The sequence below is a fragment of the Salvia miltiorrhiza genome, chromosome 2 (genome assembly GCF_028751815.1).
Source record: "Salvia miltiorrhiza cultivar Shanhuang (shh) chromosome 2, IMPLAD_Smil_shh, whole genome shotgun sequence".
Classification (NCBI taxonomy): domain Eukaryota; kingdom Viridiplantae; phylum Streptophyta; class Magnoliopsida; order Lamiales; family Lamiaceae; genus Salvia; species Salvia miltiorrhiza.
Window position 1 is genome coordinate 40359713 of NC_080388.1, and position 25166 is coordinate 40384878.

The window sequence follows — 25166 nt, forward strand, 5'->3', positions numbered from 1 at the left end:
CTTTTTGGCATCAGCTGGAGGAAGTCTGCTTTGTAGCTCTTGAAGATCATTGAGCATCTTCTGAACGAGAGCGGAGTCAGGAGATTCTTTGGTTTGTTGGAGTTGTTTTTCCACCTGTGCTAGTCGTTCCAGGATAGGTTGTACTGTCGTTGCAACGAGTTCCCTGACCTCGGTTCTCGGCATGAACGTCTTTAGGAACTCAAGTTCCAATTCCTGGATCTTTGTAGTTAGACCAACGTACTGTGTCTTCCTTTCAATCTCTGATTCGAGAAAGAGGGTGTGCAGTTCCGTGTGATCCTTCCGAATTTTGGGGATACCAGTCTTTGGATCAAGCATTTCAATCTTATAATTGATCAGGGCCCTTTTCTCTGCCTTTATCCGCTGTTTGAGCCTATCAATCAATCCGGCATGATAGACCATGTCTGCTGTTGCCTGTTTCTCGACTTCTTTGAGCTTCTTCACGAACTTTTTACCATAGATTTGCTGTAGTTCGAGCTCGTGCTTGAGTGAGTCGATTTCAAACCGTTGATCAGCAAGCTGGTTCAGCAGTACATCCATTGGTCTTTCTTCATTATCAGAGATCCGTAATAGATGTCTGCGCGGCCGATTATGTTTCCAGACGGTGAGGCGCTCATCAGTTTCCGCATCCGAATCAAATAGAACAGGTCCTTCTGCGCGAGGAAGCTCGACGTGTTCTATTGGAACATCTGATTCGGCAGGAGAATTCTGTTCTTGCTGACGCTCTTTGTTGGTTTTGGATGTGGAGGCCTCGGCTTGATTGGTTGAGGCAGGGCGATCTGTTCTTTCTTCAACAGATTGTGGAACTGCTTGCTCTTGACTGATATCGTGGCCTTCAGGTGGAATAGCAACAACTTCAGGGATACAAGTCCATTCTGCTTCAGCAGAATTTGTTGGAGGCGTAGATGGCAAATCCGGTTGACTGATCGAATCAGTCATTGGTTGTTCAGCAGCAGCAGGATCAGCAATTGATTCTGCTGGTTGATCAGTGTCACCAACTGGAGAGCTGAGAACAAAGTTACTTGTTCTATTGTGAGAGGCTCTTCAGTCGTCTTTGGCGTTTCAGCATCAGCGTTGATTGACATGTACAAGTAATTCATGGCAAATTTGTCAAAGTCATGAATTACATCCCAAACACTTTCAATATGAAAGAGGCTAATTAGGGAAGCCTCTTCCATTTCGAACGAATCTTCGGCTTCAGGGCTGTGAAGACTGCTGATTCTTGGGCATGGCGCCGTTTTCAGGAATGTATACGTCAGAAGTCTATGAAGGTTCCGGTAGACTTTTGATGACGTATCAACATCACCAACTATACGTCGGAGGTAATCTGTAGCATTTTGTTGAGCTTCGGTCTGAAGTTCAACTGCTTCCTGAGTTCCTTTTGAATAAAGGATGGGGGTTGAAGCTGGGACAGTTTCCAAAACTACTTTGCCTTTGGATTTTGGAGACAGTTTCCAAGGCATCTCAGTAGGTCTTTTGGAGGGTCTTTTAGGGAGATTGGTACGAACTCGGCGTGGCACATTTGTGTGAGCAGGATAATTTGATGGCGATGAATCAGGTGTATCATCAGAGTCAGATGATGGAGGAGAAGAGATGTCAATTACCTTCGCCTTCGAGGAAGGTTTGGGATCTCTTCTGGCCAGTTTGAAGAGACGCAGGCTGTCTGTGAATTCGATCATCTTAGGCCATTGCACATATTTGTGCTTCTTTGTCCCCTCGATGATGATCTGGGATACCCTGTTCCCCTGTCGGACCATCGTCGCAGGCCTTGTGTTGTGAGCTTCATTGTAAAGAAGCTTCAGGTAAGCTTCTTCCCAGTTGTAGCATTCTTTCTCCATAAGAGCAGCCATGACATTCTTCTGCGGTTGAGAAGCTTTGTCGGGAGTCCCTGTAGCACCTATCCAGCACTTCTGGATAATTTTACCCAACATGGCAAACTCTGGATGAAGATGAGAAAGAGTGACTTGACTCTTTGTTGATTCAGATTTATCCTTCAGTGCAGACTTGAGAGTTTCATTTGCTTCATCATCAGTCAATGAGAGAGGAGATATCCGCTGTTTGGGAGATTGAACAATTCCCTGACAGTCTTAGAGACGTTGAGAGTCTCTTTAATGCACTTTGCTCCGATGATGATACTGACTTTAGAGATCAATTCTTCGGAATCGTTGAACTTGAGATTCCTGTAGAATTCTCTGACAGCGTCGTCGAGTAGATACTTCGGTTCACTGGTGATAAATTTCATCCATCCGTTCCGGTGAAGAATTTCTGAGACCTTTGTATATTCCGGTTTCTTTTCAAAGGATTCCTTATGCACCGTCTGTTCATATCTGACTTCTTTCTCTATTGAAGCTTCCTTCTCGTTATCAACCTTCTTCATGGTAGTTTTGGCCATCTTGAATAGGAAATCTGTGAAGAGAATTTTGCAGAGAGTGATCTCACAGTAGAGTGCTGTGGATTTTGAATGTTAGAGAGAGAGAGCAGAGGTGAAGGAGAATTGAGGAATGGCAGTAATGGAGAAAGTGTGATCGTGGGAGATGAACAGTTTCCTAGGGCAATCGAAAAGACGTGGGCGGTTTGAAATCTGCGCGCCAAATCAATTACAATAATTTTTGACGTCCGTAATAAATGCCCGTCAGATAAGTGCCTAGAAAAATGAAATATAAACTGATAAGAATATTTGTCATGATCTCTTGCCGAAAATAGGCGGCGTATGGTGCATGCAATGATTTGAAAAGATATGCACAAAAAGAGATTTTGTAAATTGAAAACCTAAAACAGAACGCAATGTCATCAGTTTAAACAAAATCACTCATAGCCCCTAGTACCATTACTAGTCCGAATCATAGAGGATACGAACAAGTTCCCAAACAATCAGTAAGGACAATAGTTAGCATCAAAGAAAAACTAAAACAGTGTTCCCCCTAAATTAGATAACCCATAAACATTAAGAGTAAAATGGGCAAAAGGAACAAAGACTGAATAAACATGAATATGCTTAAACTCAGTAAAGAACGATATATCAAACAAAAGTGTGGAAGACTTAATAAGGAAGAACGAACTAATACAATCTAAGAACATCATATCAAAATAATGAGTTTCTGTTTAGATGACATTCCTTGATCTTCATTAGTCCTTAGTTGATGCGGAGTTGTTTGCTTGGCTTCCTTGGTGGACTTCCTTTTGGTTCTTCAGTCAGCTTCCCTTTTCCTTTTCTGTCTCTTCTCGTTTGTCCTTGTCATCAGACTCAGGGACCTCGCTGAATTTATTCTGGGTTTCCAGTTGCTGTTGAAGGTGAGTGACTGTTGATTCAAGAATTGCAATCTTGACTCTCAGCTCATATGAAACTTCTTCTTGAATGAGCAGCTCTCTTCCAGCATCTGAACTCTTTCATCAGTGGTAGTTTCAGCAGGTTCTTGTTCTTCAGCTGGCGTCCCTTCTTCTGTTGCTTTGGCTGGAGCAGTCTGGTGCGTGGAGATTCATGTGGACTTCGAAGTCCTCAGCATTATCTTCTTTGAGAAGACCTCTGGAAGTGAGGTACAGTCTGAAGTTGGGTGCCCAGTCGTGGATGCCATCCCAAACATTTGTGACTCTGAACTTCTCAAAGATTATTCTCCAAGGCTTCCATCTCTCTTTCAGTGAGAACTTCATCAATCTCCTGTATTGGGATTTGGGTAGGGTTTTGACGAAGATAAAGAAGAAATAGCTGACAAGAGCTTGGAACTCTTCAGGATTCAGGGAGGCTAAGACAGTGGGAAAAAGGGTTGTGACACAGTGTTCGGACAGTTGTGTCACGAAGTTTTTGAGAAGGGCAGTTTGATTGACAAAGGTTGAGGATGAGGATGCGGCATTGACGTCAGTGACTTCATCAAACTTTGCCTTCTTGTTGAACCCTTCAAGACAGTAATGGAAGAAACCTCTGAGAGGAAGTTCTTCAGAATCAGTTTCTCTGTCATTGGTTGCTTGTGTCTCCTCTGTCGGTTGATTTCCTTCATCTGCTGGAGGGACAGACGGAGCCTGTTGTTGAGGAGTTTCCGTACTTGGCATTGGAACTTCTTCAGAAGATTTTGGTGCATCTTCTTCATGTTCCTCATTGTGAGATTTCTGAGGAGTGTCCAGCGAGATCTTGACTGGAAACGATACGCTGTCGAACTTTCTTTTGGTTGAGCCTCGAGTCTTGTATCGTGGCTCAGAAGTGAGGAGAGGAATTTCAGTCGAGATACTGATATTCCCTCTGAGTGAACTTTTCTTTTTCAAACAGATGGATGGTGGAAGACACTTGAGTAGTGTTCTTCCAGAAGCAAGGTGTCTCTTAGCACAATAAAGAATGAGTGCTGAGACTCTTGTTCCTTGACGCAGATGTTTGGTGGAGTGAGATTCCTTCTTTCTTCAGCGAGAATCTGAATGTAGGCCTTCTCCCAGTTGAATGGGCCTTTCTGCATCAGGGCGATCAACACTAATTTATGTGGTCTTGAGAGATGACCAGGGGATCCAAGAGTGCCGAACCAGCATTTCTTGATCATTTTGGCAATGGGTCTGAGATGAAGATGAATTCTTGAAATGCTCAGAACATTGGTGATGACGCATCGGTAGATGCATTGCTCGTCAGAGCTTCTTCATGTGCTCTGTGGCTTCTTCATCGGTGAAGAATGGAGCTGGTCCATAGTTGGAGATTGAAATATCTCTCACTGCTTTAGATATGTTGATGGACATCTTGGTTGACTCTGAAAAGCCTTCATTCGTGAAAACAGAAATCTCTGTTTTGAGTTCACCAGTCGATTCATCTGCTTTGATGTTGTCGTAGAATTCTCGGATGATCGACTCGTCGAGAAGAAACCTAGGTGAGCATTGGACGAACTTCATCCATCCATGTCGTTCTAAGATCTCGTTGATCTTGTTGAAATCAGCAAATAGTTGGAGTGACTCCAATGTAGCAATAGATTCGTAACAAACAACTTGTTCCGATGCTGATTTTCCCATTTGAATCTTTGAGAGGTTTTCTGCAAAAGTCTGATGATCGATTCTCACAGAGATAGAACTGTGGATTCTTACTGTTAGTCTTGCAGAAAAAGGTATTCTCAAGAAATTTGGCACACAAAGATTTCTCTGAGATTGAGTAAATCTTTAGTCGAAGATGAAACGTTTTTGAAGAGAGTGTGAAAGATCGTGCAAAAGGCGGTTTCAATAATCGTTTGAAATCCGTGCAAATGGAGTCGTGCCACGTGGATCACTCCGCTTGTTAGTAAAAAGGGCGGGTTCGTGTGATCGTGTGACAACCGTTTTAAAATAAATGTGCACGTGTCTATTACATAGAATAAAGATAGTAAGCATTTAGACACGTCAGACTAAGCACAATGCAGCCGAAAAATGATTAAGAAAAGCAGTCATAGATACAAGTGATATTGTTGAGAGAAGCTTACACAGTGATTATCACTAATTTCATCATTGATTGAAGCGTAATTTCCCCCTGAGTTTTATGACTGATTCTCCCTTGATTTCAAGTTCGTTGGCTGTTGCTGCACGCTCCTTTCACGTTCCATCTTTCTTCTGTGCTGTAGTGATTCCTCATGAATCACTCTTTCAAAAACTTCTGACGCCATTTTGAATTCTGTCTCTGCTTCCTTGAGACGTAGTAGAAGTTCTTGTTTCTGAGACTGAAGAAGTTTCAGTCTGTTGATCAGTCTGCGCTCCTTTACTTCTCTTTTGTCAGATTCGTCTTCATCTGAAATGAAGTGGCGCATGACGATCCTTCGAGCATCTTGCACACGATCAGTCTCTTTGATGATCTGTTTGTGCTCCCTAAGGAGATCTTCAAATCTCGTTCTTAGGTGTTGATACTCTAGTCGAGTTTGATCATATCTGCTCGTTGCTTCTGATTGTGAGTGGGTTGGACTCTGGTTTTCTTCTGGAAAAATGATATTTCTTCTTCATCAGAATCCAATGATCCCATCTCAAGTCCACTGATTCCTCGAAAGTATGTATAAATATAATCGCTGGAGGAATCTTTCTTGTTCCTGTACATTGTTAGAGAAAGAAGAAAAGCATACAGAAACAGGAAACAGGAAACGAACACAGAGCAAGCAATCTCAAGAGTAATCTTGAGAAAAGATTTTTGATCAAAAACAACAATTCCCCAAAAGGATCTAGTTCAATTAGAACCTAGTCAGAGCAGATAGTTCTTGCGAACAACCTGCTCTGATACCAATTGTTAGGTCCGGGGGGTCTCGAATAGGTGTATGGGGGGGGGGGGGGGAAGGGAGGGGGGGCGAAGGGGGGGGAAGTCGGAAACACTATAGGCTATTTTTACAACAATCTACTGACCTCAATCAGAGGGATCTCAGTCAGAGATTGAAACGAAACTTTGCATGCAAACAAGGACTCCTGTTTTTACTGAAACAGTTTTGACCAACAGGGTTGACGACTGATACTGAAAGCTCTTCAGTAATGAGTTATCAGTTAAGTTGTTGGAACTTAACTGATCCAAGTAAGGGCTTCAGTCGTGTTTGCTAAGATAGAGATGATATCACTCTTCCTTACTATCAGAGGATAGTTCAGTCAGATTGATATCATACGTAGCGGAAAAAACTTAGTTTCACAATAGCCTCGGTGGAGCAGGTTGTTGGATTAAGGTTTCTCTTTGCTGTTAGTCAGTGTTCAGTTTTATCAATTGAAATAGCACAAGTAAGAATATAAAACTGAAAGCTGTAAATAACACAGAGACTTTTACGTGGTTAGAAAAACCCTTTCCTACATCCACGGCTGGTTGATCAGACCAACAATCCACTCCGCAAGTGCTTCACTGGTGCACTGCAAACCGTACCCGTGTGCTTGCTGGTGCAAACCGTAAACTGAAGATAACCCCTCTTCAGCACCCATACACCTCGCGTAGGATTTCCCTGCTAAGCACACCTCGTGCTCAGACTTTTCACTCAGAGTTCAGAGTACCTTCCTGAACTCCGAATCACTCAAACACTCTTAAGAGGGGGGAGAGGTTTAAACGAGTGCCAACTATACTTACAAAGAACAAGTTCTTTGAAGCAAGTTTGACCTTTGGCTTCTGGGTAAACAGATATATGCCTAGGGTCTAAGAGAATGTATGTAATCAGCAGTGACTGATTTTGGCTTTAGAATTCTTTCTTCGATTCAAGCTTTGGGGTTAAGCTTTAGGCTGAGTAGCAATTTCGGCAGAGCTTCAGCTTATGTCGTTGAATCGGTGAAGATTGAAGTGATCCTCGAGCGCTATTTGTAGGAGAACTCTTGAATAGATCCGTTGGCATAAATCGTCCTCAAGATTTCTTCCGTTGGAGAGCAATTCGAATTTGGGCTGAGACTTCAATCTTCGAGGTTCCTTGTCTGTGTGGAAACGGCTCTCTTTGATGGAAGAGATGTGACATCTCTGAAAAGTAACCACCAGATAGGAATGACCTCTGCAGAGATAAGATATTCTGAGATCTCTGCATTTAATGCGGCTGTACTTGTGCGTACGTGGATTCTCTGAACGTTGGAAGATCAGTCCTAGGAGGAATGTTCAACTGATACTTGACTTTAGTATCAGTCCTTTGCGCGCATTAAATAATCAGTCTTCAACTGATTCTTCAACTGATACTTCAGTTGGTAACTGCAGTCTTCAGTCTTCGTTCTTCAGTCTTCAGTCTTCGGTCTTCGACACCGCAACTAAACTAGAACGAACTCTAAACACTTGAGTTCAAAACGATTCTAGTCTATTACATATAAGTCCTATGAATTTTGGTATCATCAAAACAAGGGTTAGGATAGGATATTCCACAAGGTTCCCAACACATTGTTTATTCACCATACACATGAAATCAACATATGAAATCCTAGTATATTAGCTATACATTGAAGGCATAATACATTTGTCCTCCGTACCTTGGATATGACACAATCCTTAATCACTTCTTTAGTGATGGACTGAATAGGTTTCACCTCTAGTGTTCCAGTTGTACTGTTTTTTGCTCGATCTCTTTGCTGGTACCATCTCAGTGAAAGGGAGTATCCATATCTTGCCATAAAATAAAACACTTCCATCTATGTTGAATAAGGGTTTACAAACTGCACACATGAACATTAACTTAGTTATAAATTTCTTACTCTAGTATGTATGATGTGGCTCAGTTTCTTGTGGAGTCAAGTAGAATGTGTGGTTGAGTTTTGGGGATGTAGAACCATTTCTCATCTATATGCACTAACATTGTGCATTACATTGTGCATACTCTTGAACTTTAGGGTCATGCATATTCTATCTACTCTATTTGTTCAAGAGAGAATCTTAGCCTCAATAACTTGTTGGAGGCTGTCAAATTTAGTCGGATAGCACTTGTATGAGCTCTGATCAGTCTTGTGATCCATCTACTCACTGTACTCTTCGAGCAGCCTATACCTGTTGTTAACCTTCGAACGGTGCCTCTTTTGTGCAATTCCAGATTTGCAATGAATTCTAAGTTGATTTGAACTTTTTCTTCTTACTTTATTGATTTTTTTGCTTTGAACATTGATTAATTGACCTTATGCATGTTGCTCTCTTGCAGCCTTCCATAAACGAGCTACTGAGCTCCTACAACAGCCGAACTTTTCGAGGGCAGCCTTTTGAGTTTCGTAGTTGAGCTTGCCGTCGATTGAATTTTGAAGTAGAAACAAGCCTATTGATTGTCTTTTCTTCATTGGACAATTCCTTCATTCTTGGCATTTTTCTTCTTCTTTTTAGCTTCTGGTTTGTGGAGTATGAACTTAGTGTAGGATGTTGTATTTTGGCATATTTTTGCCATTTTATAGATAACGGCTTATTATAATGGTGGGAAATTTTGAAATTGAATTAGAGTTAAATGAAATTTTTGAGGTTGTCACCTCTTTTTGGCTCAACTTCGGATTGTTAAGTCCTTTTAATTTGTGTTTTGGATTTGAAATTGGAAACATGTTGCCACCTTTAAATTTGAATTTGTAATAGTGCTATAAGAAAAAAATGAATAATAGTAAATAATAATAATTTAATTAATTAAAATATTCAAAATTTATGAATTTATAAATTTTAATTTATCAACTGAAATTTAAATAAAAGCTAAAGGAATACACTAAACATAAATTAATCAAATCTATTTATTATATGAAACAACACAGTTTGTGCCAAAATTGTAATTAAAAGAATCAATCAAAGGATGTTTATAAAACTCAACAAATCTCATATCTCATATATTTTCGCTCTCCTCTCTTTCATCTACGCATTCTTCAATTTTCTATTATTTCTCTTCTCTCTCATATTCTCTCTTTTCATATTTTGATGATTTTTTTAAAAAAATCAAATTTTATTTATAAAAAAATATTCTATATATATATATATAGGGAGAGGTTCAAGAAAGAACCATAAATAAAAGAAGACCGGAGAACCATTGTTCAGTCATTCGATCATCAAGATCTACGGTGGATGCATCATCTTGTTGGATGAATGCAGATCCTGGGTTCGAATCCTGAAGGGAGCATTTTTTTAAATTTTTTTAGTGCATTAATTTTAACAGCGATGCATTAATTTTTACAGTGAATGCATTAGATTTGATGGTTCTCCCGTTCTCACAAATAATGTAGTTCTCTCTAGAACCACATCATATATATATATATATATATATATATATATCTTAAATTAAAGATGAATGCAAGATCTTTGATTTGGTATCAAATAATTATTCAACTCTTTTATTAGTATTCTAATAAATTCTAATAATATAATTTATTTTCTACTTATCAATTGAAGCTTTTCTAATAAGATGACATAGGTAATGAGCTAACTTAGAAAAAAAATAATTTTATGCATGATTAGCTTATGTTTTAAAACTATATATTATGATGTGAAAACTCTTTTTTTTTATTGTTTCTTCTTGTTTCTTTTAACTTAAATGATGTGTTTATTCTATAATTTTAAGGAAGAAAAAAAGTTTTCCATCAAATAGATGGAAAATTAAAAATGATACTTTTCAAAATTATAAAATAAAATTAAGGATCTTTACTGAGTAATTGATGTAGATTATTTTATTTTTTAAGAAAAAATAATTTCATTTACTTATATTCTAACTATATTTAATATTTATTTGATACATCATTTAATTTAGGGAAAATGTGCAGATTGGCCCCCGAAGTAGTAGCCCTATAACGTATAACCCCTCTTACTCACTGTGTGTGCAATTAAACCCCTGAACTCCAAGAAAAGAGTGCAAATTCCCCCATCTGACTAACAGCTGTTAACGACGTTAGGTCAGAGGGGGAAATTTGCACCATTTCTCGGAGTTCAGGGGTTAGTTGCACACACAGTGACTAAGGGGGGTTTTACGCTACATGGGCTACTACTTCAAGGGCTAATCTGCACATTTTCCTTTTTTTTTTTTTTTAAAATTATCTCTCATCTCTCTTTTCTCTCAAAAAGTCACGCACAAAAAAACAGGAAGGCCCTCCTCCTCCAAAATCTGATCGCCGCCGCCGTGCTGATTTAAGCTCCGCTGAGGCTGGCGACGGGCGCCGCAACCTTTCCCTCTCTCCTGGGCCCTAAACCCCGGAGCTTCCGGCTGCACACGCTCAACGTCAAGGGCGAGCCCTAATTCCCCATTCGGTCCGAAATCGCCCGCCGCGATATCGGCAAACCGGCCTGCCTACCGCCAAATGACACCACCACATGCTCTCTATCCTCAATCTGTGATAGATCGCGAGCCCTATTTTGGGGACCTCCCAAAAGTTGCTCCAATATTGGGGAGCAATCGCCGAGAAGTTCAACGCGCTCAATACGTCGGGAGCGCCGCCGCGAAAGCCGGATCATCTCAAGTCCCACTTCGCCCGTGTCTAAAAGGAGACAAAATTCTTCGAGGGCTTCTACAACACTTGCAAGGAGAATTGGGGGAGTGGTATGAGCGACGATCAAATCTTCCAACAAGCCCAGACGATGTTCGAGGCGAATTTCAAGAAGCAATTCTCCTACGTCAAAGCTTGGAAAGTGCTTCGTGACTGCCAAAGATTCACGTCGCAAGCCGGGGATGTCCACTCCGCCAAAAGTCGAAGGGCTCTGATGGTGGAGCAACCACTACTTCTTCGGAGCCGAGTGTCACGGCGAGACCCCAAGGCCAAAAAGCGGCAAAGCGAGACAAGGGCAAGGCGAAGAAGGGAGAAGGGTCTTCGGGAGGAGGATCGACGTTCTCCGACGCCCTCGAGAAGGTGGCCGAAAGCATGAAGGAGCATGCTCTCAAAACGGGGGAAATCGCCGAGGCCAAAAAAATGCAAGCCGAGATGAAACGAGAGGAGATGGATATGAAGCTCTTGAACAAGGATACGACGGGTATGACGGATGCACAATTGGCTTTGCACAACCACCTAGTCCAAGAAGTGCTCAAGCGTCGAGGGCTTATTTAAATTAGGAAATTATGTTATTTTTTATTTTATTATCGTATTTTAATTATGTTTTTAATTTTATTTAAATTATTGTAATGTAGAATTTTAATTTTAATGAAATTTGAATTTTAAAAATAAAAGTGTAGAAATATGAATTTTGTGGAAATGAAGATCTAAGCACCCACCTAAGACACAATGCATTGGAGAGGGGTGTGTCTTAGGTGGGGCCCACTCCTAAGACACCACCATTGTGGATGCTCTTAAGAATAGAAATGTGAAATTCCGAATTAATCAATCTTGCATAATTCATATACATTGAATAAGTACATAAACACGCATCCAAATAAAACAAAACACTAATAAAATATAAATATGTCATCAATGTTTATAAATATTAGATTTATTTTTCAAGATCACAGAATCAGAATCTTTATATAATATGTAAATCTAGATTTAAGTTCGATAATTAACGGATATTATCCTCTATAAATTCTCAAAATTTTGTAACCAAATGAGCTGAAATAACGGCTGTGGATTGCGAATTGTACATATAGTCGTTGAGAGGAATCGTAGAGAGAGAGAGAGCATGATTTTACATACATTCATTCACACGTTACCAACACTGCACTGGATTATAGTCTTCTTCTAAGAAACGCAGTTAAAATATTTGGCACTCTGCATATGACTTTTTTCCCAAACACGTTACTTCCTAATCTTTTCCTACTCCAATTGGGAAACGCCCACCGCGGCGCATATTGACTCACCGATCCCCTTTTAATCATTATTCTTTTTTTTAGCTCTTACCAATTCTCGAAATCGCCGCGGTTTTTCTGTCTTCAATTTTGTACTCATACTTCCCAATTCCGCGGTTTCTGTGTCTTCTGCTCAAGAATTGAAGTTCGGGGGTTAGGCGTTTTGGTGGAAATTCAGTTGGTTTTTTTTTGTAAAGAAAAAAGTTAATTATAGTGGCGGTGAGTTTGAGATGATGATGTTGGAGGCAGAAGAGGGATCGCCGGCGGTGGAGTTTTGTAGAGCGGATAAGGAAGAAACTGCCGACCAGTTTGATTTAATAGAAATTGATGATTTTTGGAGACTCATGGACGAGCCCTCTAATCCTCCACAGGTTAATTCTGTCTTCAAGTTTTCTCCTTCTCCTTCTATTTTATTAGTGAAATTTTGTTTCGATTGGTGGAATCTGAAGGGAACCGTTATTGATGGGTAGTTATTTACCAGGTAGAACTTGTTGTAAAGTTTGGTTTTGGTGCATTTTTGTGTATGATGTTGCAGCATTCCTTGTTTCTCGAGTTCATGCAAGACCATGGTTTTGTGTTCGATCCAAGTTGAACTGGCTTCTTGCATGATATTATCACATGCTTTTCCAGAATTATGCACACCCATTTTATTTAAGTCGATTTGCCAGATGTATGTTGTGTTTACCGTGCTTCCACACTTGAAGCATTGATAATTGGAGGTGTATCTGTATAGACTTTGAACTGGTCTACTGGACAGTGTAGAAGATTTTTACCCTTGGCATGAATATAGGGATGTGGCTGTATATCATTTGCAAGGTGTAGTGGCACAGGAGTCGGGATATTTACTAACTGAATTGGGGCATTCATTGGCATGTTGAGATAATATTCACAATAATGTCTCATAAATGGCGTTGTTGCGTTATTTTCCATCAATTTACCACCTGCTTCTCCCTTGCATTATGACTTTCTGCCATTCTGTTAGTATTCGTGGTGCATCTGCATGCATGTCGAGCATATGATCTAATTTGAACATGGGAAGTTGTTTCAATTTAACATTGTTACTTCCAATTTGCAGGATAATAGGTTGGATAATTTATCTCATATTGATGACCTAACAGGTTGGTAAGCATTTTTTTTTTCTTTTCTGCATCTCTTCATTCAAACTACTATTTGGTTCGTCTTCATATTTGTAATGGGTTGGATAATTTATCTCATATTGATGACCTAACAGGTTGGTAAGCATTTTTTTTTTCTTTTCTGCATCTCTTCATTCAAACTACTATTTGGTTCGTCTTCATTCAAACTACATATTTGGTTCGTCTTCATTAAGAGTGCAGTGGTTACCTTCGGTTCACTTAAATTGATACATATACCTGTGTTTCTTTTTATCAATAGGATTAAAAATTCTATCTTCATGTGCCACACTTCAACCTACTCAAATTATCAAATGCTACTTTCACAGGAATACAGACTTCAGGAGACATGTTCTGGGGCTTTGAAGCCTCAGAATCTAAGAGGACAGTTTCAGATGGTTTTGTGGAATCTGCTAGGAATTCTTGCAATCTGGATGGTGAAGTGCTTGAACCTTCGTCCCAGTTTAGTCAAGGCAATGACCTTTTCAATATGCCTGAGTTGCTATGGGCAGAAGATGAGATTGGACCTTCAGAATCTAGGAGGGCACCTGCCAACAGTTTAGTGAAATCTGATTGGAGTTCCAGCTTGCCCTATTGTGAAATGCTTGAGCTTTCACCATCCCAGATTAGTCACGATGATGGATTTTCCTATATGGATATAGGTGGTGGTTTGCATAATTCCCCGTCTTATTACACCAATGACTCTGAGGAAGTTCCATTTGAGACACCAAATCATAGAGAACAATTTAATTTTAACAGTGCTAATCTTGTTATTCAGCAGTCTTCTGATGAAAAAGGCACTAACTTAACTCCATTTGAGACGCCCAACTACACTGAGACATCTTCCTTCAATAGTTTTAGTAATGTTATTCATAAGCAAGATTCTTCAGATTTTTGTCAGTTGAACCGTGATAAGGATCCATTTCGAATGGAATACAGTGGTAGGCCTGCCAGAGGACCTGCCAGCAGAAATGAAACTAAAAAGTCTTCTGATACCTTTTCCAATGGGTACCGCAGAATACAAAGTCGCATCAAGGTTGAGAAGAACATTTTAACGCCGTCCTCCAACATAGTTTCCAGAGCTTCTGAAGTAGCTAATTATACCATTAACGGGGTCCAAGGCACAGAGTGGTCTTCATCTAAGAACTATGGCATCAATTCAAAGGCTGAAACAGAAGAGGAACTTTTTCAGCCAAGGAGAGGTCACCCTTCTCCTGCTATGGCTGGTGATGCTTCTGTTGCTCACAATCGGGCACCTGTTCTTCAGGTTGCGGAGCATCCTGGAGTCATGCCTCCCCCATCAGTTAGCACAGGAAATAATACCATAAAGATGGAAAAAGAGGTGCCAAAGTTCTACGATTGTCATATTTCAAAAGTCAATTTCCTAGGGGTTCAGAGTAAGACATCCGATCAAAGCAATGCTGAGGATGATTCTGATTTGTGTATTCTCGAGGATATGAGTGCTCCAGCACGTTCAAATCATGTTGCAATGAGTGAAAGGTCAGTCGGCACTAAACAAGTTTTGACGTCCAGGGAGCCTGGCACCCAAACGGTAACAACACATTCAAGGCGGAAACCAAATGATGAAAGAGTCATTTTCCGAGTTGCATTGCAGGTGAATCTCTAATCAGCCTTATGCTGTCTCTGCTAGCTCGAATTAACTACTTTATGCCTTTAACTTCTTTTTCTGTACCTAACCACTAATTCTACTATTTATAATCTAGTTGTTATAATGTAAAGCATTGAGAAATATAGTGATTACTGGATGTTCTCAGATCTACAACTGAATTGACGTTTTGTTTTTTTTCTGCCTTTGTTGTTGCCATCATTCTGTGGCTTCTATTCATATAATTCTTTAGTTTCCTTTCAGGAGAACATATTATTGTTTTCCTTGGAAATCTATAAGTACCTTTTGTACATTTCACGTATAATTTGTGGAGCCTATGTATGTATTACTGCCTTTAGACTATGTCTTTGTTCAGTTTAACAATCATATTCTTCGAGTACCTCAGCAATTGAACTCAAAAAACCAATTTTCATGTATGTTATTTACTTTTGGTGGCTTCAACCTTTGGATGTGGTGATCATAAAAGTATATTCCTTGGTTAGTAAGTATTTTCTTCTGCAAGTTCAGTCCTCGTTTGAAATTTATCAAGCTTGTGGTTGTAGGTGGTGACTGCTATTATTTGGTCGTCGTGTGTGGGATATATATCTAAACTAATTCGTTGCTCTATTTTCCTCGTACAAAAATTAATGGGTAAAATGCATGAAAATTCCTTGTGATAAGAAAATGTTGCATGAAAACCCTCGTGTTAAATACATAGTGCCGAATCCCCATGTATATTTTTCGAAAAATATGCACCGCTTCCCTTTTCCAAAATTTGTGCCCAAAAGTGCCCTCAGTTTGAGGTGGCGATAGTCAAGTGGGTGAGAGCCTTTTCGGGTAGAAAAAAGGATACAGAAGTGCTGCAGATATTTTAAAATTTTGTGCAACATTCCTATATCACAAGGGATTTCGTTTTTCCCATACTCTGTCGAACTTTCATGTTTTACTGGCATATTTATCCATTTTGGGCTTTCTGAATGCTCCGAAAATTATTTTCATGGAGTGATAATATTGAGGTGCAACATTCCTATATCACAAGGGATTTCGTTTTTATCGGTTGTAGTTTCATGTTTTGATACTGAGGTGGTGAACTTACTGTACCTGAAATAACATGAGCCATTTCTTGGAGAGTGTTTGATCTTGAGTAGTTGGAGAAAATACTTACACAAGATTTTGATCCATTACAGGATCTTTCACAGCCAAAATTAGAAGCTAGTCCACCAGATGGCGTTTTGTCTGTGACCCTGCTGAAACACCAGGTACATATGTTCACTTCATTTTGAGAACAACGCAGAATTTGATGTTTATCTGATGATAATTTTGTGGTTTTGTAACTTTGGTTAAGGTAAAAGTTAGCATGTAGAAACAATATTTTGTGGGTATCCTTATTGTGAATACTTTCGTGTTGTCTATATATTTCGAGTATGTCTTCAATCCTCAAGATTTTCTGAACCGAGTCTGATGCAAATTTTTAGTTTATGTCCATTTAAGAATAGTGTTGCAAACAATCTTTCATTTCATCGAATGCTGTTGTAATTGAGACCATAAAGCACTTTGTAATTGTCAGGCTGTCAGGAATTTGATCCAAAGTTTGACTCTTTGTGGTATAACTATCAACTATCTCGATTTTTAGATTGCCCAAGATACGGGTGACCATGAATATGCCTTCTTGTTGAAATACTACTGCATTATCAGCTTATATATTTTCACAATTGTTATGTTTGATTGCATGAAGATTATTAAGGAACTTGGTATTTCATATTTTCTTTGGATCTATTTATTGAGTAGCTGGGCTAATATACTTGGTTGATTGACATAAAACAACTTAAAATGGCATCTTTAAAAGAGTGCTTCAGTGACGGTAGAATAATTACTCAGCTGGTAAGCTTGCATACATATTATCCACAATACAAATGTTCATCTAGGATATCACTTTAGAGTGCATAATTCCATGAGAGATGCTCTTACTTTGGGTGTGGCATGAACATTTCTTGCTATTATGTTGTTATTATTATCTCCCCTCAGCATCACTATTTAACACAATGATTCTAATTGAGTTTCTTGACAGACAATTGCTTTAAGGTGCATAGTTCACTTAGTTATGCATCTTCTGAATTGTTCAATATGATGATCATAATATTATTATCATTAGGGCTGTCTATTCGGTGCGGGTCGTGTACCCTACCTGAAAATATCGGGTACCCAACTCCAATTTTATCAAAAATTCACTGACCACCTCCACCCGAGTATGCTAGTCGGATACCCTAATAGCCGACTTGGGTACCCAAGTTGGGTATTAGGGTACCCAAAATATCTGATTTTTAAAATAAATTATGGTAAATGCAGCAGGAATCGATTTAGAGGGGCGGTACCATTGTGGAGTAAGAATCACAACACAACACACAGAGTTTCACATTCTTCGTCTCTCTCTATACAACACAACACACAGATTCTTACTCAAAGAACCACTCACTGTGCAGAGATCCCAAAACAGACACATACACAAACAACACTAAAAATGTTTTCAGAGATCTGGAGCAAGAAAAAGCTCGTACTCGATAGCTTGTGCAAAACTGCAGCCACAATGAAGGCCTAAGAATTCTTACAAATATATCAATCTCGAATTCAACGTTATTGTCTATAACCCATTTTCCAACTCAAATCCAAATACCCTGATTCTGATGATCATCATTCCTACGATTGCTATCTAAAATTCTACGATCTCTGTATCAAACCCTTAAATTTCAATAAAGAAATCTTTCTCGGCAGTCACACAGAAAAATTCAAACCTAAAAGGAGCGGCATGCCGGCAGTGATGGGACGGCACAACAGCTGAGAGGTGGGGGGGCGTCGGGGCGGAGGCGGAGCTGGTATGGCGCTTGCCTGCGCTGGTGGCCGGTGCGGGCTGTGCTGGTGGGCGCGGCGACTGGAGGAGACGACGGTGAGCGAGAGGTCAGAGGCGAGGCGAGAGAGGCACGAGAGAGAGACGGAGCGACCAAGGTCTGAGAGAGATTGTGTATTTATTTATTGTGTAAAATTAATAATTATATTGAAATTGTAATTTATTTTTTTTGATCGGGCAAAGTCATGTTAGATGTTAGTAGTTAGTTCCCCATCCACTCCAAGAACCACCTTATCTCTCCATTCACCAAAATCCACCTTATATCTCCCCAATCTCCAATTCGCTCCCAAGAGGGATCGAACCCGGGTCACTTCACTTAAGTGAGGACCCGGTGGCCAGTGGGCTAAGCCCCCTGGTTATATTGAAATTGTAATTTTGATACAAATTAAATAATTATATATTAAAAAATTATAATAAATGACACCCGATACCTGATTAAACTGCGGATATACTACACGATCCCGACCCGGTACCCATTTTTTTCCGGTAAATTGGTACCCGATCGGGTTTGGGTCTGGTCGGGTAATACCCCGGTACCCAGCATCCTATGTGACAGCCCTGCAACTTCTAGCATAAATGAAAGATTGTATGCTTCTCTGCGGGCGGGCCCTGGGCCGGGGGTATATATTACATCTCTTTAACTATACATTAAATTTCTACTGATTCTATTTGAGTTTCCTTACAGCGTATTGCTCTATCTTGGATGGCTAACAAGGAAACAAGGAGTGCGTGTTGCTCTGGTGGGATTCTTGCAGATGATCAGGTTCCTTTGGTGGTTTTGCTTATTACCTATCTTGGGTATATTCAGTGGTAATTTCAGTGAAACCATTCTCATAATTCAATTTTGACAGGGACTTGGAAAGACAATATCAACAATTGCACTCATTTTAAAGGAGAGGGCCCCTTTGTCTAAAGCTTCTAAAACTAATGTAAAACAAAGTGTGACAGAAATGTTAAATTTGGATGACGATGATGATGGTGTTCTTGAAAAAGGCCATGCTACTGAAGGAGTTAATGGATATCCTATCAACAACTGCAAGATACCTTTGCAAGCAAAGGGCAGGCCTTCTGGTGGCACCCTTATTGTATGTCCAACAAGTGTCCTTCGGCAGTGGTCCGAAGAGTTGCAAAACAAAGTAACTAAAGAAGCTGCTCTTTCTGTTCTAGTATATTATGGAAGCAATCGTACAAAGGATCCACATGAGCTGGCTAAATATGATGTGGTGGTTACAACATATGCAATTGTGAGCATGGAGGTGCCAAAACAGCCTGTTGTTAATGAAAATGATGATCTTATAGGTTCGTCATCATATAAAGACTCCTCGTTTGGTGGAAAAAGGAAGCTACTCGAAACTATGTCTGACAAGAAATCCTCTAAGAGCAAGAAGAGTCGCAAAGGAGTAGACAATGAATTGCTTGAAGATGCATCTGGTCCTCTTGCCCAGGTTGGATGGTTTAGGGTTGTATTGGATGAGGCTCAGAGTATTAAGAATCATCGAACTCAAGCAGCTAGGGCTTGCTGGGGTCTTCGTGCTAAACGGAGATGGTGCTTATCAGGGACTCCCTATCCAGAATGCAATAGATGATCTTTATAGCTATTTCAGATTTCTCAGACATGAGCCATATGCTGTCTTTAGGACTTTTTGTGAGCAACTAAAAGTCCCAATCAATAAAAATCCGAGGAATGGTTACAAAAAATTACAAGCAGTGCTGAAGACTATAATGTTGCGTCGAACGAAAGGTAAAAATTATCCTCAAATCTAGTTTTACTGTTATTTCAGTTGTCTGCTGTTATAACAAGCTGGTTGTCTTCCTTTATAGTATTATATGCCTTTCTGTTTCTTGAGATGTCTTCCTCGCTCAAGGTTGTCTTATGTGAGTAAAATATACGTTTAACTGTTGATCCACAATCCCTCAGATCTCTGGAGATGATGCAAGCTGATGAAACTATTCAGACTTGATCCTATATGGTTAGGGTCCATGTTAGTGGTTCGTCTTTGTTTTTTAATTTTGTGAGTCATGCAAAGGAAAACTCTCTTTTGAGGTTGTGGTAGATACTTGTTTAATCATTATAGATTCTATGACGTCAGTTAGTGGTTTATCTCGGTTGCTAGGTTCTATGAGTCCTATAAGGTGAAGCATAGTGTCGACGTAGCACTTTATAAGTGACTCTACTGCAGATCATGAAAACGACTATAGGCCTTCTTTCTACTTGTTAACCTATAGGACTGGTTTTAGGTCCATGCTTTGGCATAATATTGGAAACCATGCTAGCTTTGTTTGGTCATTTGAAAGTCCTGTTTGGTTCTGCAATGTTTATGAAGTATCTTTGACCAAATGAGCATCCTTCTAGAGCTTGATATTATTTGGATGGAATTTTTGAATCCAGGTACTCTTCTTGATGGAGAACCGATTATTGATCTCCCGCCAAAAACTATTGAACTGAAGAAGGTCGAATTTTCCAAGGAGGAGCGTGATTTCTACTGTAGGCTCGAAGCTGATTCGCGTGCTCAATTTGCAGTATGTTTTTTACTTGTATCAGATCTCTTGTTACACAAGGATATTTAGTCGATCTGAATCTTAACCTCTTTTTTTATGCATATGATAGGAATACCAAGCAGCTGGCACTGTGAAACAGAATTATGTCAACATATTATTAATGCTTCTAAGGCTTCGACAAGCTTGTGATCACCCTCTTCTTGTTAAAGGCTACAATTCTAATGCAAAAATTGCTTCATCAATTGAGACGGTTAAGAAGCTTCCTCAGGAGAAACAGAGTTTTCTTCTGGATTGTTTGGAAGGTTCTTTGGCAATCTGTGGAATTTGCAGTGTAAGCAGTTTTTTGTGGGTCATTTGGTTACTGCTGCTCTTTCTGTCATTAGGGGTTCTCGCCAGTTCCCTATTAAAACGTTGTTTCCCTTGTCTTGTTTTCTTTTTTGTGGTTCTCGGTTTCTGTTGTGGAGGTTCGCATCTCACATTGAAAGGTGTGATTATGCTTCTAAACGTAGATGCACTAATTTGGACAGTAAGACAATTATCTTCTTATAAATCGTCTAGAATGCTCAGCTAAAAATGCTTATTAGATATTTCTTGGTTTAGGTACTGGTAGCTTGCGAGAGTTAACAAACCTCCCAAATCTCAGTTTTCTGTATTTCACTATGCAAATTTATAATTGGAATCTTTGCAATGAAACTCGAGAATGATGTCTTCATTGTATCTTTGTCAGATGGTTCTCCCATTATATTCAAAGCAATCAATTCCTATCTTCCATTTCAACTTAATAATTCCAAGATTTTATATATAAATATTTTTATGTTACTTGTAAACTACTTACTTCACTTCTCATAATACTGGGGTTTGAAATTTTGTGCTTAAAACGTTACTATTTACAGGATCCACCCGAAGATGCTGCTGTAACTGTATGTGGACACGTCTTTTGCAATCAGTGCATATCCGAGCATATATCAGGTGATGACACCGAGTGTCCGGCCAAGAAATGTAAAACTCATCTTACTATGTCTAGTGTATTTACTATAACCACCCTACGGGCTGCTATGTTCGGTCAACTGGGTACCGAAAGTACTGCCGACTGCGCTGGTTCCGGATTTGCTGAAGCTTCTGAAACTCAAATGTTAAGAAGTCCTCAAGATTCTACCAAAATTAGGGCTGCTCTCGACATCTTGTTGTCCCTCTCTAAACCACAGGATTGTACCACCAAAACGAGTTCCTCAGAGAATATTGAAGGAAGCAATGGCTCAGAAAAGTTGCATATTGATTCCGGGGATGACTGTGGAACATCAGATAAACGTAGTGACTCGAACAATTCGTTCCAGCCTGTGGGGCAGAAAGCCATAGTGTTCTCCCAGTGGACGGGGATGTTGGATTTGCTTGAATCTTGTCTAAAAAGTTCTAATATTCAGTATCGTAGACTTGATGGTACAATGCCTATTGGTGCTAGAGACAGAGCTGTTAAAGACTTCAATTTACTTCCTGAGGTCTGTACGATTACTGGCAGTCTGATAATTGATTTGCCTTGTACCTTCGAGATTTTAATTGTGAAAAACTTCTCTTCAGGTTTCTGTGATGATCATGTCCCTGAAGGCTGCGAGTCTCGGGCTGAACATGGTGGCAGCTTGTAATGTGCTTCTTCTGGACCTATGGTGGAACCCGACTACTGAAGATCAAGCTATAGACAGAGCACATCGTATTGGACAAAGACGCCCTGTTTCAGTTTATCGGCTAACTGTTAAGGACACAGTGGAAGATCGCATTTTGGCCCTACAGGTACATTTTTTTTTCAAGATTTTGTTTTATTTGCAAATTTCCTCTGTTTACTAGCAAATTCGCAAACTTTTGGGTGATAGCTTAGATCGATAAAAATAGTATAATCTGCTAGTCCATCACATATTTTGATGTATTAACCAATTTTGCTCTTAATTTAATTATGTAACTTTTTCAAATACCCAATTGTATGCATTGTCAATCTAACCTATCACCCCCTTATGGGTTATAATTCATCCTCTCATTCCATTTCTTTTTTTGCAATGCTTTTGGTCTACTCCAGCAAAAAAAGAGGAAGATGGTCGCGTATGCCTTTGGAGAGGATGAAACAGGTACCAGACAGAGTCGACTTACAGTAGAAGATCTGAAGTATCTGTTCAGAGTGGATTAGGGACGTTTCGAGGTTCACTTTGCTCACATTCTTTCTGCATTCTTTATTAGCTAACGACACCAGCAGAGTTTTAGTCGAAACGTAAAGTGGTAATTAAGCTCTAGCATATATATACACAGCAACATCTCAGGGACTTTTTTCAAAGATTTTCCCAAGGTTGACATGATCTGATTTTTTGGAGCAGTGATTTTGTTTTGCTAAATCACTATGTATATCAAGTAGCTTAGATGCACATCTATTGTATATATCAGTGGCTCATCCTCTTTTTTGTAGACCTTTTGCTCTTCATCGAGTGGTGGAAAATATATAGTCTCTATTTTTTGCTCCTCATTTAGTGCCCTTATCTGATACCTAGCATAATTTCAAAGAGGCGGGCTTGTGATTTTTTGTTCCTCATTAGTGTTGTTTTTGAGTTTCTAGTTATTAGCTTAGGATTGAGAAGACTGATGAAGAGGGTGAGAGGCTTTATCGTCTTTTTTTATTTTTATTATATATATGACATAAGTAAATGAAGAAAATTTAAAAAGCGCGACGGAGGACTCGAATCCAGGATTTCAGGTTTTGGGCATTAACCTTCTTCCGTTAAGCCAACGCACGCACACGAGAGGCTTTATCTTCTTTATTTCTCTGTTTGAGGCTACGGTGGACATACATTTTGGGTTGGAGAATGCAGCAGAATTTGTCAAATTTTTTCGTATTTGTAAAGTAGCTCCTAAGCTAACACTTTTTTGATAATTAAGAGGGTGGTGCATAATCTAAGAAACAGTAGTGTTATTTCTTTGTTGCGTAACTTTTGATAACAATCGTCCAACCCTATGATTAGTATGGGATGTTTACTTTGAATGATTAAATTTATTTTTATTTTTAAGAGTATGATTTTTTCAATCCCACCATTTTAATGGGATAAGAATCCAATAAAATTAGCTTAAATGATAGAAATAATCAAGGGTCTTGAGATATTTTAAAGTTTCAATAAATCAAAGTAAAATAAGAAATTAGTCTTACCATTTTTTAATATTAAAGCTAATCCTTCAAATTAAATGTCCCGTACATTCATGAAAGGTAATTAAGCCTCAATCCTAATGCTCAAACAAATGAAGTTGAAATAATAAAGATAATTTCTCAATTAAGAAAAATTAAAACTAAAACCTGGGAAAAGAAAGGACAATTTATTTATGTTTATCCACATAACCACGAAAGCCATGGGCTTGATGAGTTAGTTTGAATTGGAAATAGGCGATGCCTAGTTGCCTACTAAATTAGAAGGCCTTGATACGAGATTGATGCCGAGGCATGAGTAACATATATTCTTGACGGTTACAGACATTTACCAACATGCATATACGGTTTTTTTTTTCTAGAGTAAAATTTTGGAATAGCCAAAATGAATCATAAAACACAAATTATGGCCACTCATTGAAAAAACATAAATTTTGGCCATTTTTATAGCTTTGGGACGTTTTTGCCCTTAATTGGGCGGACTGGGTAGGGTCAGGAGCGCGGGTCGCGTGCCGGGTAGGATCAGGCACGCGGGTCGGGTTAGGCACTTATGGCACCATTAGTGCCATAAGTGCCAACGAAATTTTTTTTTTACTCCCCCTGCCCTGTCTACCCCCCAGACCCCCGACCCCACCCACCCCCAAGCCAAAAAATTTTACTTTATTATTTTATTTTATGGCACTTATGACACTAATAGTGCCATAAGTGCCAACGAAAATCCAAAATAAAATAAAGTAAAATGGTCTTTTTAGCACTTATGGCACTATTAGTGCCATAAGTGCCAAACATGCAGAACAAATATAGAAACAACAGCATCATCTAAACCCTAAATGGAACATTTAAACCCTAAATGGATAATCTAAACCCTAAATGGAACATCTAAACCCTAAATGGATAATCTAAACCCTAAATGGAATATCTAAACCCTAGGGGAAGTGTTTAAAAAGTTCCTTTTGGCTTGGGGGTGGGTGGGGGGGGGGGTGGGGGGTAGGGTCGGGGGTCAGGGGTTAGGCAGGGCAGTGGGAGTAAAAAAAAAAATTATTGGCTTGGGGTGGGTGGGGTCGGGGGTCTGGGGGGGTAGACAAGGCAGGGGAAGTAAAAAAAAAAAAATTTGGCTTGGGGGTGGGTGGGGTCGTGGGTCTGGGGGGTAGACAAGGCAGGGGAAGTAAAAAAAAAAAAAAAATTTGGCTTGGGGGTGGGTTGGTGGGGGGTGGGTGGGGTCGGGGGTCTGGGGGGTAGACAAGGCAGGGGAAGTAAAAAAAAAAATTTTTTTTGGCTTGGGGGTGGGTGGGTGGGTGGGGTCGGGGTCTGGGGGGTAGACAAGGCAGGGGAAGTAAAAAAAAAAAAATTGGCTTGGGGGTGGGTGGGTGGGTGGGGTCGGGGGTCTGGGGGTAGACAAGCAGGGGAAGTAAATTTTTTTTTTTTTTTGGCTTGGGGTGGGTAGTGGGGGGGGGGGGGGGGGGTGGGGGGGGTGGGTGGGGTCGGGGGTCTGGGGGTAGACAAGGCATGGGTTAATCCCTAAATCTGGATCCGGGTCAAATGAAGTTGTTGGATCTATTGGGTTAAAGGATAGATTAGGTAGAGCACATAAAAGATGGCCAAATATTGATATTTTAAATTTTGTGGACAAAATTTAAGTTTCAATCACCAATAGGACCATCCGGCCCTATTGTTTCATTTAAATATGTGTGAATAGTTAACACAT

The 25166-nt window shown here is 39.7% G+C and overlaps 1 pseudogene; it reads left to right on the plus strand.

The window, feature by feature from the left end:
- Positions 1-11917: 11917 nt before the first annotated feature.
- On the plus strand, positions 11918-22792 carry LOC131013391 (helicase-like transcription factor CHR28; annotated as a pseudogene).
- Positions 22793-25166: the final 2374 nt, after the last annotated feature.